At 39.7% G+C, this 16301-nt stretch overlaps 1 protein-coding gene across 6 annotated transcripts in view; it reads right to left on the reverse strand.

Annotated features, from left to right (window-relative positions):
• Window positions 1–16301, reverse strand: part of TRIP12 (thyroid hormone receptor interactor 12) — a 72160-nt gene that overhangs the window by 55274 nt on the left and 585 nt on the right. The window lies entirely within an intron of this gene.

The raw sequence follows: 16301 nt of genomic DNA on the forward strand, positions 1-16301 counted from the left end.
TCTTGCAGACCCTCAACAAAAGCTATCACAAGCAAAGGAAGTAGAAATCTCACCTATCCTTCAGTTTCCCTAGAAATCTATGTTCATTAGGAGTCAAAATTCAGTGTGTGGTGTCTTATGCTTTCAGAAACATTACAAGAAACACACCACCCAACAAGCTTGAGGGAGAACATTCTCTTCAGAAGAAGGGAATGATTTGAATGAGGAACAATCTCCATCCAGGAGACAACATGGACTGCCAAATCCTTCACAAAGTACAGATCTGTGAAATTGCCAGGATGAAGACAAACTAGCAGGTAGGTGGTCAAGTATGACCAAGTAGACAGGCATGGCAAAGTGACAGCAGAGGGGTTTACTGTCAGTGAAGCAGCAGAAAGTCAGCTGTGTGGTAAGTGCCGGTTTCAGTTTAGAAGCTTGATTACAGTGTTTTCATGCAAGCAAACCAGCAAGGCACCCAAGATCATCACCCACTCCAGCTCTGCCCTTCCCAGCACAGAATACCTAGCTGTCTTTGAGCTGCACAGATCTATTTACTTAACATGGGTTTTAATGCAGAATCTACCGCTACAACATCAAGCCTCTTCCCCACTCTAATCCTGCAGACCAGATGCTGCCTAATTTACAGTTTGCCATTCACCTGTATCTGGCACACACAGCCCTGAAGTGAGATACAGGCAACAGCACTACATGACAAACTGATACAGTCCGTAGCTACATCCTACCTGCAGAGCCTGTTACACAATTCACACTCCAAGCTGCAGCATGGCAAGTTGCCTGAGCCCTGCCAAGCTCCTAATCAAATTCCATCATATGTTCTTAAATTGTAAGAGAGCTAGTGAGCCTAGCTGCTAGTAAAACATGGTTTGACCACCCAAAGACCAAACCAATATACAATGATCTCAGTGATCTTCTAGGCAACTCTGGGAGAAGAGGAAACAGAGCAAAGAACTATTAGTCACTATTTGAGTGAAAAAAGTCAGAGTACATCTTACAGAAGTTACTGCAGGAAGAGACAAAATAACAAAGGAGTTGGCCTGTACATGCAGATTAGAAGAGTGCCATAGATGAAACCAAGATTACAGGTCTAAGTAAGGGCATTACGCAGATCTACCCTGAAAACAAGGTAAAGAGGGAGGAGACTGGGACTTCAGTTGATAATATTCACCTTCAGCTGGGCGGTGCTTTACATACAGAAATACCAAAAGTTGAGAAGCCTGTTCAATCATACAGGTCTTAAAGACACATGAAAGCTAGAAGAAATCTACATTTCCAATGGGAGGAGGCAGGGGGAGTACTTGCCTCTTATCTACAGATAAAATGGAGGTCAAGCTTTTGCATCTTCAAGACAACATTTAGAAAAGTTCTGGACAAATTAGGAGACTTTGGGGAAGTTTTTTCATTGTTTGGTAGTAGGGTGTTTTTTGTTGTTTCTTTTAAAATCACTGATATTTAGTACCAACTCAAGCTGATGTGTCTGTTGAGGTTTCCTTTCCAATGCCATCTCAAGCAGGCTACACTATCCTGCCAGAGGCTTCTCTCACCAAATGCTATGCAAAAACATCATGGGCCTGCTACATAGCAAGATTCCTACACCACATAGCACAATTTGGGGAAGTGGTTTAATTGCAGTCCTTCTTGAAGAAGAAATCTAATTAAAACAGATCATGACTCCTGCTTCCTCAGCACTGGATCTGCATATGGATCTTCAATTATCACAAGGATACTGCAATAATGAGCAAACAGATTAAAAGAAGTTTAAGGTTTCTAAACTGAGTGGTGCTCAAAGCAATGGCATCTTGCCATGTGCCACAAGTGCAGCTTCTCAAGCAAAGAAAAACAGTTTTGTACTTTGGCATTATAACTTGAAGTGATGTAGTTAGTAATCTCTAAAACATCTACCAAACGTACTCCATTAAGACATTAACATTGTATCAAACCATGAACGGGAGTACATAATGTATGAACAGAGAAAAAAAGAAGCTATGTTTAAAGCTGAGCAAATGGAAGTCACACCCAGAGCAACACCTGTTAGACACTGAAGATCAAACTGCCTTTAAGCTGATCCTATCAATGATAGGATCAGGAATTTATCATGCTCAGAGCTATTCTTTCACATAACTACACAGTACATACAATATTAGCTTATACAATTGCACTTTAAAAAGGTCATGGGAAAAAGTTGTCATGAGCCTGAATACCGAGCTTTATACAAGAAACAACTTCATAGCATACATACTGATGAGACTGCCCACCCTCCTACAAACACACTTCATTACTAACAAATAAAATGAGAAACAAGGCATTGTGCATGTGGACTAGAGTATGGGAAAAATCACAAGCATTGACAGAATACAGAGAGTTAAGATGCTGAACTTGAGCAAGTCTTAACATTAGAACTCAATTTTTAGCAGAATGCCAGTCTTAGTTTTAACTTTAAGCTAGACAAGAACCCACCATATTTTTCCCCTAAAATACAAACAAAAGCACCACAAGTTCCTCCTCTTCCTTCCCATAAGTGATTAGCACCAGTCCCTTTTTCTGCTTTACCTAAAAAAACAAACGCTTCTTACCCCTACACTTGCAGACTACCACACATTTTCCTCACCCAAGCAACATCCTTTACTCCACAGCTATATGTTACAGTTCACTAGATTAACATCGTGGTGGAAAAGAAGATGTTTTTATTCAGTTTAACTTGGTCAGGTTTACCCAAGCCTAAATTCCTTGCTGATGGCCAATTCAGAGTTAGAAGAAAGTCTTCTTACTGGCCTGGCATGGAGACAACCTAGTACAAGCTACCTCAACCTGTTCGCTGCTTTTCAGTTACTTTCCAGCTCTCCAGTGTACTGAGAAGCTTCACAGACCACCAGTAACACAGAATACAGATCAAAAGAACTAAGTCTTCCACAGGTGCGAGACATTTACAAAAGAATAAGCAGAGCTCTAAACCTTCCAGAGTTTGATCCTGCACCAAGATGATCATTTAAGAACCAGATACTACAACAGTTGATTTGATAAGCCTTTACTCTTGCAATTTGTCTGTGACCCAATCAGAATATTCAACAGTTGCCTCCTATACAGGCAAACTCTTATCCTACATTAATGCTTAACTACGCTTCACAAGTAAAGTGACAACATACAATGACCCCCAAAACGGATACCAGCATCAACCGTACCCAGAGCTGGAAGCAAAGAGGAAAGGAAGACAAAGTTTCTTTTACATATTTTGTGTGCACAAAGACTGAACGTTTTTCTCCAAAGCTATGCACCTGTCTAGCCTGGCTCCTTGAAATATTTTTGCAAACATGGAAAAAAGCCCATACTGTTAACATGACACTGAATTCAAATGCAAAATTCACCAACCTTTGTGCAAAAATCATTGGTTTTGGTTTTTTTCTTAAGTCCACAAGACAGCCATACAGACTTAGAACTATTCTGCACGTCCTCCTCCTCACTATTTATTTTAGGCTGATTAATAAAAACGCACTAGTAGTGCAGACTCAAGGCAAACAAAACAAGAGGACTGCTTCTTTATGATGCAAGATAGAACACCTCTTTATAACAGCTGAGCAAAAAATAAACACATGGGGAACTGACTGACTTCAGGGAAGGATTAAAGAACAAAGCAGGCAGGCTTATGAAGGAAGAAAAAACACCTGTAGACCCAGAAGTAAGAACAGTTTCCTCCTTCCCTCCGCACAGTATCTCACCATACTAAATGCAAAATTTAGTAATTACCTAAAGGCTACAGCCTCTCCTTAATCCTACATCTGTTTTGCTAATGAAAGATACTCAGCTGTGCACATCCATATCCCACGTAAGAGTAATGAGCAAGTGTTCTATCCATCATAACATCTCTACTGCCTCTATTTCCCCACTTCACATCTCTGAAGTAGTCCTAGTATCTCCAACATCCATTTGTTACCAAAGATGATGAGCTGAACTTTGTGTCTTCCTTCTATGCTTTCTATACTTCATTGGTATCTTTCCCCTGTATTTAAAGGCTCCCCTGGCAGAAGTCTCGGGACACAGAAGTCTTGGGACACTGCACTTCGAAAACAGTCTAACCTGCCCATGAACTGCTTCCACAGAGGTTTGATAGCTTATAAACTAATATAAACTAATATATATAATTAATAATTAATAATAATTTATATATAATATAAACTAATTATATATATATAAAGTGCTTACTGAAGTTGCAGTATTTATTAATAAATAATTATGAATACCTATTTTAACTTGCTAGAAAGTTAACTGCGTAAAGCTTCTAACAAAAAAACCAACCTGCTGCTGCAGCTTCAAATATCAAGGCCAGCATACGCTGTTTCAATATACTAGTACAACATATTCATTACATTAAACAGCTGCATGACAGAGTCTGAGCGTTTCAAGGATGGGAGTGGCCTTTGTTTTATGGGTTTGGTTTTGTTGTTTTTTTTATATATAAATTGAATTTTACATTTTTTTTTTTAAAGAAATGCTTTCAGATGCAGTATAGCACTGTTCACCTTACACCCAATTCTTTTTTAATTAAAATGACAGCATAAACATTCTGTACATATGACAGACATTTTGAGTCAAAAACAGCACCACCCTCCCCTCCCTTTTTTTTTTCCTCCTAAACTATCTTCTTTAACACTAAGCTCAATAGTGATAACACTGAATCTCGCTTCCAATACCTTTTGCACAAGACAACTTACCATTAAAACTACAGTCCAGGCTGTGGAAAGAAAACATACAAGTCAACCATCACAGCCACCTGTGGACACTACGTAGTTTTTCAGCTTAATTCTACTTTACCCTCCAAAGAATCCCACAGTATTGCTGGGAGTTAAAAACCCAAAGAGGTTTCTCAGAAAACATCTTAGGGAGTGTGGTCACCAAAATGAACTAGAAATAGAAATTGGTTCCTCTCATCCAAAAACTAAGTGAAAGCCTTGGGTACTTGCCAAAAGATGCTCTCCAGCAGCCACATACATTTATCTAAAGCTGTCGCCTTTGGGTATATCATTACTTCAAGCCCCTCCTCTTACACAAATACCTCAGAAGCTACAGAGCTAGACTACGATTACTGGTTTCACTCTAGCAGCTACACAGAGCCCTCTCATGTTATAGCTGAGCATATCCAACTTTGGAAGTTGAGTCAAAACAAATGAGTCCACCTGTACAAGTTTATACCAACAATTTAAAAGAACAGACGCTATGCTATCACAGGCTCACTGATAAAACTGAAAATTCTGCTGAAACAATATGAAATTAGATCAATTTCTCCCACCACAAACATTGCTCCAGCCTACAAAAGCAGAAAGCACAAAGCAGTTTAGCTCATACCCAGTCACAAAGCAATATGCTAAACTTCTTCCCAGCTCAAAGGTGGGCCACCAACCCTCCAACTCCTCAATGACAGGGTAAGCACACCAACAGGTGCAACTCTAGCTGGATGCCACAACCCAAAATAGTACAAGAAGCAACAAGGAACCTTGATCTTGGATGCACCTTGACTTACTTAGGCATTCAAATCACTTTATTCTACTGTAGGTTGAGCTTCTGCTTTTAGCTGCTACAGGTCTGGATTTGCACTTGTCACTTTCTGCTTTTTATATCACCATTCTGAAGCAAGTGTGGGTTTTTTTTGGTGTTGTTTTTGCTTGGTCAATTCTTCAGAGTTTTTTTTTTTTATGCTGCTGGTTTGTCTTAAAACAGGTTAGATTATGTGCAATGACAGAGGCTAACAAGCACCAGTTTAGCTATGTTTCACACAAGCTACCTGAGATTCAGGGGAAATACAATAGCATGCATCTTTTCTAATTGTCACACTCAGTCATTTCAGAGCAGCACTCACGAGACTGGGCACAGAACTCTCAGTCCTTGAATTTCCCACCTCAGCCGTAAAAACCTTATGCATACTGGGTGAATATCTTCAGAACATCCTCCCTTCAGGGAAGCAAGCGTGGGGATCCCTGGGGGAGCAACAGGCTTTAATGACATAGTTAAAACATTTATGACAAAACGGCTGGAGTTACTGGCATATCAACTGAACACTTAAGCATACTACACTATTTTGTTTGTTCTCTTCCTCTTATATTAGCTGCCAACAATGATTTTTAGGCTAAAAATAATGCATTTAAAGCACCCTGAACCAAAAACGATCCAGAAACACATTAAGGTATCATCTCCAAGCTTAAAAACAAACAAAAACCAAACTACTCTTTAAAGAGATCCCACTAGTGTTAATATTATTTCTAGGAATAGTCACCCTTGTCAGAAACTAAGATTTAAGGCTAGTTCCTTCAAATACTTTCCACAGGGACATTTACCTTTCCATAACATTAGTGCACTATTTTATTTGTTTACTCTAGGAGAGTACGTAGCTAGATATTCTCACTGAATCAGAGTTCTGCATGTACTCTTTGATGAGGACTATTAAACCACAGCTTTCCACTCCCGTCAGCTTCAAAGCTGTCTCTTACTGCAAGCAGACTGCAGAAAGAAAACCTGTCTAATATATTGTAGTTTCTTCAGGCACAGGTAGACAAGAGATACTCACGTGCTGCTACTACAGTTGAAGGACCCATGTTGAAAAAAATGCTGGAAAAGGCACTTTCTGGAAGTTAGGTACACTTACATGTATTTAACACTTAAAGGCAGACAATCTCTTAAATCTGTGATGCAATTAGGTCTTGAAGAACTAATTGAGTAATGACAGAACATCAGCAAATACCAGAACTGATGTTTTGAAAGAAGACATCAGGGCTCTTGCTACTATTTCCAGACTTACAGAAGAGAGGTCATCCAGTATTTCTTTTGTTGAATGCAAAACTATTTAAAACAGCCAATTACCATTAAGTAGGATCCAAATAGAAAATATCATCACCTAAGTTTACCAGAAGGTACATGTAATGATGAGCAGACTACTATCCATAGAAGGTAACTGTGAAATAAGCTAAAAACTTCATAATTGTTGCAGTCTTCACTTATTTCAACACAGCTACTCAGGTGACACAATTACCTAAGCCCTAGCTGTTTCCTTGAATCTTTTTTTCCCCCAAAGAACAATCAAAACTTCCAAGTTGTCTTCTTCTGCTCCCCTCCCTTCCTGAACAATACTCATGTCAAAAGTTATGAACAGCAAATTACTCTAATAAGACACTTGCAAAGCAATGAAGTGCAGTAATACCACACAACATGTAGCTTCTACACCCAAGTACTAAAACAAGAAGACCTGCTATAAGCCAGAACCTCGTCAGCTTAAATAAGCATTAGTGACTACATATTTTGGTTACTCACAGACTGGTACTGTGAGTATCAGAGGGCAGGCAGAGGGGGAGAAAGTTCTTCAGTATATACAGCAACCAAGAACTCTCCAGTACTTTTGCATAAAATATTCATCTGGAATCTGTATCCCGTCACAGTTGGCCTTGGTTAACAGAGATGAATTCGAGTTGAAAGAACAGGAAAATACTCTTACAGGACATGACTAATAAAGCCTGGATTATTTAGCCTGGCAACTTGAAGGTTATAAACACTTTCTGTAAGGGCCAAGGGTAAGACACTATGAGAAGAAAATTACTTGAAATGAGATTACAACATTGATAGTCAGCAGGCAAAACAGAATTGCAAGGGTGCTTTTCAAGACTTAAGTTGCAAGATTCTTAAGTTCAAGAAATGGCATGCTGAAACAATCTTCCAGGAGGACTGAAGAATTAAAAAGCATGAAAACACTACTAACACATGCACTTAACTGCTTTTTAGATGTTTGTGAGCTTGAAATATAAGCGACGTACAAACAGCAATGGCAGATTGCACTTCTGTTATTACCAAGTCTCTTACTAAGCTTATCCCTGGATGGTAGTACTTCACTGTCCTTATATATAGCTTGTGAATACCCAGTTCTACTCTATTAGGCCAACCAACAGAGATGAGATGCTCACATTGCTCAGGACTACGACATAAAGAGGTCACAAATGACACTGCAAAGAAGTAAACCTATACTGTCTGCAGTTGGAAGTCTTCCTTGCCCTGTCCCACAGTACTACCAATAACAAACCACGTGGCAATTAAGGGAAAATAACCTGTCCCAACACATTCTGCTTGGGTGGGAGCAGACAGAAGATAACTCTCCACAAAGCAAGTTAGTGCAATATAGGCAGTGAATTCTAGGATTTAAAAATAAAAAAACCCACAAACCATACACCACTCGTTAGGATAGAGTTATGCAGAGAAGGATTGAGCTGGATAAACAGCCTCTTGCTGTGTCACCCTGTGCCCATATGTTTCAGTTTGATATCTCCCAGATGCAGGGAGGGGTGGGGCAGGAACAGTGCCAAAAGTTGATACATTCAGGAAACCAAACCAACTACTCAATTTTTTTGGCAACAGCTCCTTGTAGATCTAGCAGACTAAGACATAGGAGCTCCATGAAAGATTAACACAGATTTTTGCAGTTGAGTTATTAACAGCAACATTTAAGACAAATAGTATTTCAGAACTGGTTACAGAACAAGGAGACAAAGTATTAATTTAGCTCCGCTGTTCAATCAATTAGCCAGCTATCTAGTTTTGATTTGCCATCTTACTGAGTAGGCTTTCCAATGAGCCTGATGTGATCTTGTTCAAGGGTACCAACACACAATCTGTTAGGAAAAAAACATTTCTTAGCTGAAGGGGAATAGTTTTTAGATGACAAAAACCATCAGATGCATTAAACAATTTTGTGATGCATACCAACCCACTTGGTTTACTTCTGATAAACTTATTAAAATTTTGAGACACCATAAACAAGATAAAAAATTAACTGCATTAGTAGTATACGCAAGATGCAACAGGGTTTCCAGCAATTTCAACCAGTCATGACACTGCAAGAAAAACACAACAAGGAAGCTGATACTACAGACAGAAACAAGGCTGATTTAGGGCAGTGAGACTATGAACAAGTGAAGGGAGTTGACAAAGTGGTTCTGGTGACCCTACAGGTACTGCCAGCAGGAAACAGCCAGAATTTACATGTAATCTCTCCATCACCTCAATACAATGGGAACCCAGACCTCATCTGAACAAAATACACAAAGTTTTCAAAAGCAGATGATGCAACTACATTAAGAAACCCATCTTATTTACAGCTACAATAATAGTTTCAACAGCTCTTGCCTAGATCTACCACAGAGTTTGAAAAAGCCTGATGTACCCAGGGAACATACTTCAGACCTCCTCTAGAAGCAGTGAAGTACTGCAACAAACAGGTTCTTTGTGTTGTATTTTGACAGTGACAGATCAAGCCTACTGTGACTGTTATTTGAGTGGAATCTCACAGGCATCTCCATTAATTTTAACTGTACTCTCAGGAAGCAACCTATTACTGAAGTCATATTTACCACAGGTATCAAAATACACGCTTCCCAGAGTCTAGCTTACTTCAATGCATCTGCATACAACATGCTAAATCAAAATCTTCAGTGCCATTCTGTTCCAACTCCAGTTTGGTTTCAGCAGTATTAAGAATCCCTATGCTATTAGCAAAAAGCAAGGACAGAAATTAGTTACTTTGGCCATAGTGCTCTAGAATGTAAACATACATAAAAGGCAGTTAAGGATACCACTCCTTCACATGGAAAATTCTACAACATTCATCTTTCCTCCTCACACTTAATCTGATGAGAACTAGGTTTCCATTCTCACAGTGAAGTACTAGAATTTCGAGATTAAGCCATACAATGGTATTTCTCTTAACTGCAACTGGAAGAAGCATTGTTAAAGTGCTGATGAAAGTTTTCAGCTGAAGTCTTCCTGTCAGGAGCCCAGTACAAAACGTGGCAGAGATCTACATATAGTCACAAGCCCACAAATACTTGAAGTAAGCTAGAAATAGGGAGTATGCAGCAGTACTGTTTCCACTTCAAAGCTGCCATACAAGAAACCTGAAGAAAGCATATTTGCCATCTTATTTTTGGCAAAAAATTATACTTGTTCTTCTGCCAAACTTTCTGTAACATAATAAGGGAACAAAACTAACATCTTTAATCCTTAACCACAATCTTATGGCATAACACAACTCTTCATTCTTACTACCAATGTTTTACCGTAGAAAGTTGACTATGTTCTGAACACCCCAGGCAGAATACTACCATAGAGAGATATGGCAACAAGCATTCTCATTTAAGTAAACATGAAAAATGCTGTAGAATAGATTGTAGCTGATTTTTAAAGTGCTACTTTTAAGATTCGGAATCTGAAAGTTTGCCAAAGTTATACAGCTTCCATCACCTTCTTGAAGTGATAGTTAAAATAGCATTTGCTCTCCAGCTTTCTAATTAAGCTTCCAATCAGGTTGTATCTTAATGCACACCACTGGAATCTGTGCCCTTTTCATTACTTGAATTCACTTATTTTGACTGTCTCTGAAAACCTGCAGCATCTTTTCAGGTGCTGGTCACTGAGGCTTAACCAGACCACAACCCCTCCACAAAGGATCAGCTCATCAAGCTCCTACACTCAAAACAACTGCAAAGATCAAAACAAGTAGAGTTCGTACCAGAAATCACAGTTCCCATTCAGTAACTTGATTACAACAGCACATCCTGAAAATAAAGAGGAAGAGAAAACTCACTCTGTAAGGCCGTACGCCAATTGTAAACTTGGAACCCTTTAGTTCTCTCTAAATACATGGCACCATTTCACCTGTGGTCAGAAAGTTCAGTTAGATGGCAGACACCTTCTTAAAGCCAGTGAGAAGCACTGTACCAAACAAACTAATTACATTAGAGATTTGACAGTGCTAACATGAGAAAATACCATCTTCTAACCCTCACATTAACCACATCTTCCAATAATACTCCGTCCAAAAATAGACATCTACCACAGATTCATATTCTACAAAGGCATGAGGCAGCTGTCCTCACCAAATCAAGGAGTTAAAGTAAGCACTCATTATTCCAGCATTAACAGCACTTAATTCAAGTCCCTTTTTATGTTGAGAGTCGGGGGGGAAAAAAACAGTTGTCTTTTTTTTTTTGAGAGAGAGGGTAGGAGGAAGTTGACGAACATACATGCCATTGTGATTTAAGTTTTGCCATTTGTTTGGTCCGCAACACTTACATTGCTCTTAAAAAAATATCAATTCTCAAAAGATATTACATAAGTTAATTTTTTTAATTTCTACTCTTATTCACCAGCTTTCGGTCCTTCTACATTTCACCAATCTTGGACTAAGAGACTTCAATCACAGAAAAGACCATGGCACAGAGATCTTTTCTTGTATCCAGAAAGGATAAGACAAGCCATAACAAGCTTACAGTGAAGCAGGTTAGACAGAAGTTAGACACAAAGAAAGAAGAGAAAGAACAAAACAGCACATGATTTCTAAAAGCAAAGTCAGTGAAAGACTAGGCCTAGTTACCTTGGAGTACAATTATGCACTAGATTACCCATGAAGGTTTAACCCAGGCCTATTTTTCTTAATGGTTTTACCTTTAGGAACTATCCCTAATGAACAATCAAAGTAAGAATTCTACACTACAGTTACAGCTGTGCATTAACAATGAATGCTATTAACTATGTTTTAGAAATACAGCAGCAGTCAGCCACAGATGTGAAGGACATGCACAGGAATGCCTGCCTCCTAACTAGACAACCTTCCTGAAGATTAACACCTTTGTCCCCAGATATAATCTGTGTGTCAGAAAATAAACAACATTCTAGAACCTTCCTCTTCCACCTTTACACAAGTCTAGCAAGTGTTTGCCTTTCTTCACACTAAGCTTACTTATTTTGATGTTATACAATAAAATAATGGTCATCAGTAACATGGCATTCTGAAAGGAGAATCAACAAAATCCACCTTGCTTTTCAGAGCTTAAAAAAAAAAGCCTTCTTGTTCAACAAGTTCCACGGACCTCAGCTTCCATTCTGAAATAGCAGACAGCTCCTTACAATTCCAGGTTCACGTTTCAGGAGATGACTCAGGCCCTTTCTGAGGGTCAAATCTTTCCCGTTTTATCATGCATTATTTTAAAGCAGACCAATCCATTCAGAAAACACTGAGAAATATGATTCCCCTCCCATGACAAAGCACTGAATTACTAGACATCACAGAAACCTTCCAGTTGCCTCCTCATATCCATCTGTGTATTTGTTTGTTGTTTTTCTTTCCTATCACTCAAGAAAATGTAGTGATTTTATCAGCTTGGTGATCAATTAAAAGCTATTTAGACCAAAGTAGTAGAAGACAAGTGGGGAACAGAACCAAACGACCTCCAGAGGTCATTTCTAAACTGGCTTATTCTATTATTCATTACAGAAAAGGCTTTCTTTGATGAACTGGAGGCAACTACTGCTTAAAAAAAAATCAGATACTACATCTTACTCGTTCAATAGTGAAGTCCAATATTAGATCATTATGATGAACACTGTTGAACCACACCCAACTTTTCTACTTTTTCCTATATCACAGGATTATCTTAAAAAGTAGCCCATCACTCTAATACACAGCAGTTTTCTGCCATGTTTGTCCTGTATATGTTCATGAGTCAAGAAAGACTGGCAATAGTCCGTACATTACAAGACGAGCCTTGTTACAGGCAGAGTACTATCAGTTGTGTGTGCTTAAATCCTGGCTACCAAACAGAATTAAAGGCAAATACAATTGTGTATTTCCAGTTAGATTCAACCAACTTGCTGAGAATGATTTTATCACATGGCAGGATTAGGAGAACGATTGCTCCTCAGAACTAATCATCACAGTAAGTAACCATCACCAGTATTTCAAAGCATCCAACAGAGAAGCCAGTTGGCTTGTTTTTCACAGTGACCGGTATCACATGCAGCTAGACATTTTTGGTTCACAAAAGATTGCTGAGTTAATATTTTACGTTTAATTATTTTGTTTGAAGAGACATTCTGAACCAAAAAGCTACATGCAAGTATTTCGTCATACACAGATGCTGAATGATCAGTGAAGATAATCCTTCTCAAAGAGCAAAACTTATTCAAGCAAAATGAAAAAACATCAACAGGAAAGAGTTAATGAAACCTTGTATTCCAGTTACCAGCTCTATGACCCAATTTAAAACTCTACTATGAAAACACTCTATAAGAAACTGGTTTGTATACTGCCATAAACTTGCTGCAGTACTGCACATAAACTAAAATATCAAGAGCAAATTTACAGTAAGCTCTACTACTTCAGGAAAAACATCAATTGGCCCAAAGGTAACTGCTTATCCTGCTGCCAAGAAATTCAGATGTATCACTACCTTCACTGTCAGTACTGAATTGGGCAGTGACAGCTTGATTAAAAGTTTCCACTACTAAGAATTTGTCAGAGTCCACAAACTGCTTAATAGGGAGTGTTACTAATTTTACAGGTGATGAACAGGACACAGATCATCAGATCAGCTGATGGAAGATCCCAGAAACATTCCAGGTCTCGGTTTTTGACAACAGGATAGTACATGGTGTACAACTTTGGTACCTGATTATACACTGTTACAACAATTTGCCTCAATGTGACAGAATACAGACCTGTAATGAGAAGTGTTCTACATGCTACTTACTAATTACCTAGTTAGAAAATCTAGCATAGCCTAAAGAACTAACACAGATAGTTCTGACGTTCACTTACACTGCAAAATAAGTACAAACACATCGGTTAATCAAACAGTAACTTTTCTACTCAAGCCTCAGCTTCACTGCTGAAAAAATGCAAGCAGTTTAGTCAGGTTATCCTACCACATTGTCTCCAAGTAAATAACTACTTATCAGTAACACAAATACTTACTAAAAAACTCATCATGACTTCAACTGCAAAATTAAAGTCAATTCTATCAGGTTTCTAAAAAAAAAAAAAAAGCTGTACTAGGAATGCAGGGTCTTTGTTGCCCACAGCTGTAGACCTCAAACTTCAGAATGATTTTACGAAAGGTTTTCAGTGCAATTCCTTTCTATAATGTATACATCCTGGGTTTGAAGACAAACAGTAAAAAAATATAGAAATAAAAAACAAAGAAAACAAACTTCTGCACGATTCCTTATCAAGAATGAGTTTCAATCACTCATTTACTGGGAAGATACAGGTCATTTCCCTGCTGGTTACCAGCCAGAACTTCTGCAAGACATGAAAAGACTCCATTTTCATAAGCCTCTTACTCAACACATCAGCATTCCTACTAAAGTAGATCTGCTATATTAATAAGTAGTAATGCCACACCACAGATGACCTACAATTTTTCTCCTAACAGCTAAAACCTGTTTAGAATCCTACCTATGGAGCCATCCGGAGCCTAGAGAACAGACTCAAAGTCAGCAACACAAACTGAACCCCGGATTTTTCAGACACTAAGAGGAAAAGAAAAAATACACCCACACTCAAACTACCAGTTTTTCTATCTCAAGAATAGGAGGCACAGAGCAATAAATACTTTAGAAAAAACCTTCAGTTTTTAAGATCAAACCTACAGAACTAGTCTACATACACGACTGAGCCACTCACAATAAATTCCCTTTAATTACCACAGGCTGAAAACATGTAAGCATCTAAGAAGTACTAGAAGTGTTATTTACTCAGCAGAATATTGCTTTTGAACATTTTAGTTGAGTGTGACACCTGTGAAAATTGAAATACTACAATTTTCACTAATATATTTAATTCCTATGAATATTTATCAGTTAGGGTGTCAAAAACCAGAGAGGTATTGTTATTTTTCAAGCCCTGGTTTGATGTTCATTATGCATATTTGTATATGCATGTATTTAATTTTTAAAAAAAAGTTTAATTAAATACTTTGAAATCTCACAGACCTGTTTAAGCAGAAATTAAACGCAAACACACCCCTCCTACAGTCAGAAACAGTCTTGGAGGTGGGGAGGGAAAGAGAGAACTGTAAAGAAGACAGCACATAAACAGAAGCAATCACAGCAAGGCCTGCTTGTTTCTGAAGGCTTACAAAGGAACTATATCTACAGATCCTGTAAGAAAAGCTTGTGAAATAAATTTAAATGTAAGTCATTAAACACCTCTTCTTCCCTGTTCTGAAGGATGTACTTCATATAGTGAGGTGGTAACTAATTAGCTCCTCTTCCTGACAGCTTTTAAAGCATCAGGAAGCCCAGTAATCAGAATACACAGTACAGGAACTGTGGAAGTTACCCCGTTTGAGGAAAGTTTTGTGCTGTGGGGTTAGAAAGCCCAGATCAGTATTATGGCTGCAACAGGGTAGGGAAATGGAAAGAAAAAAAAATAATGAAAAAGAGACTCCACAATATTCTGGAAAAAATTATATATAAGAAATATTACTAACTAAAATCACTACTAGATGGCTACACATAACAAAACCACCCTCCAAACAAACTGCACACGCTCTGAAAATGTTCCCAAGCCGCATGCCAGAGTTAAAGAATCAATGTAGGCCAGTACCAAGCACTCGCTTCTTCCCGTGTGTAAATGCGACACAATCAGGCCTCACAGGCAGGCCTCTCCAGCACAGGCAGGACCTTTGTTCCTAACGTCGATGTTTTTCCCCCAAAGCCCTTGACATAACTTTCCATTCTTCCCCTATTCTCTCCCGGCTCACAGCCCAGACTCTCGGACTGCCCCCGCTCGGAGCCCCCCGGCGGCCGAGGGCCGGCGCACCAGGAAGGGGGGCCGGGAACAATGCCGGGGCACGGCACAGGAAGCCGGGCCTGCAGCGCGGCGGGCAGCGCCGGGACGGCCCCGGGCAGCACCGGGCCGCACCGGGCCTGGAGCGAACCGGGAGGCAGGCAGCCGCCGACGGAGCGACCGCCGAGCGCGAAGCGTTATGCAAGAGAACGCTGCGGCCGGGGAACTTGTTCCGTGACTGAAAGCTACAAAAACAGCGGCTCCGGAGCGCTAGCTGCGAAAATAATCCGGCGGGCAGGGCCGCAACTCGGCCCTACATCGCCTCCATTCTCTCCCCACCTCCTTCCTCCCTCCTCCCCCCAGAAAGGCTCTGAAATATGGACGTCGGGCGATTATGGAGCATTTCTGCCGAGCCGGGCTGTGGGGGGGAAGGGGAGTTGCTATTTTTTTTTTCCCTTTAAGATATTTGATAGCGTCTTCGGAAAAAAAAAAAAAAAAAAGGAAAAGAAAAACAAAGAAAGAAAAACACGGAAAGAGCCATTAGGGAAAAGGGGCCCACGGGGGTGGGGGGAGGGAGAGGCGGAAGGGCACAGAGCGGTGTCAACACTGACGCTGCCCTTTTGTATCGGCGGTGGCACGGGGCCTAGGGCCGCCCCCCTTACCCCCCACCCTCAGCTTAGGGTGTGTGTCCCCCCCCCACCCCGGCAAC

This window comes from Numida meleagris, chromosome 4, assembly GCF_002078875.1.
Source record: "Numida meleagris isolate 19003 breed g44 Domestic line chromosome 4, NumMel1.0, whole genome shotgun sequence".
Classification (NCBI taxonomy): domain Eukaryota; kingdom Metazoa; phylum Chordata; class Aves; order Galliformes; family Numididae; genus Numida; species Numida meleagris.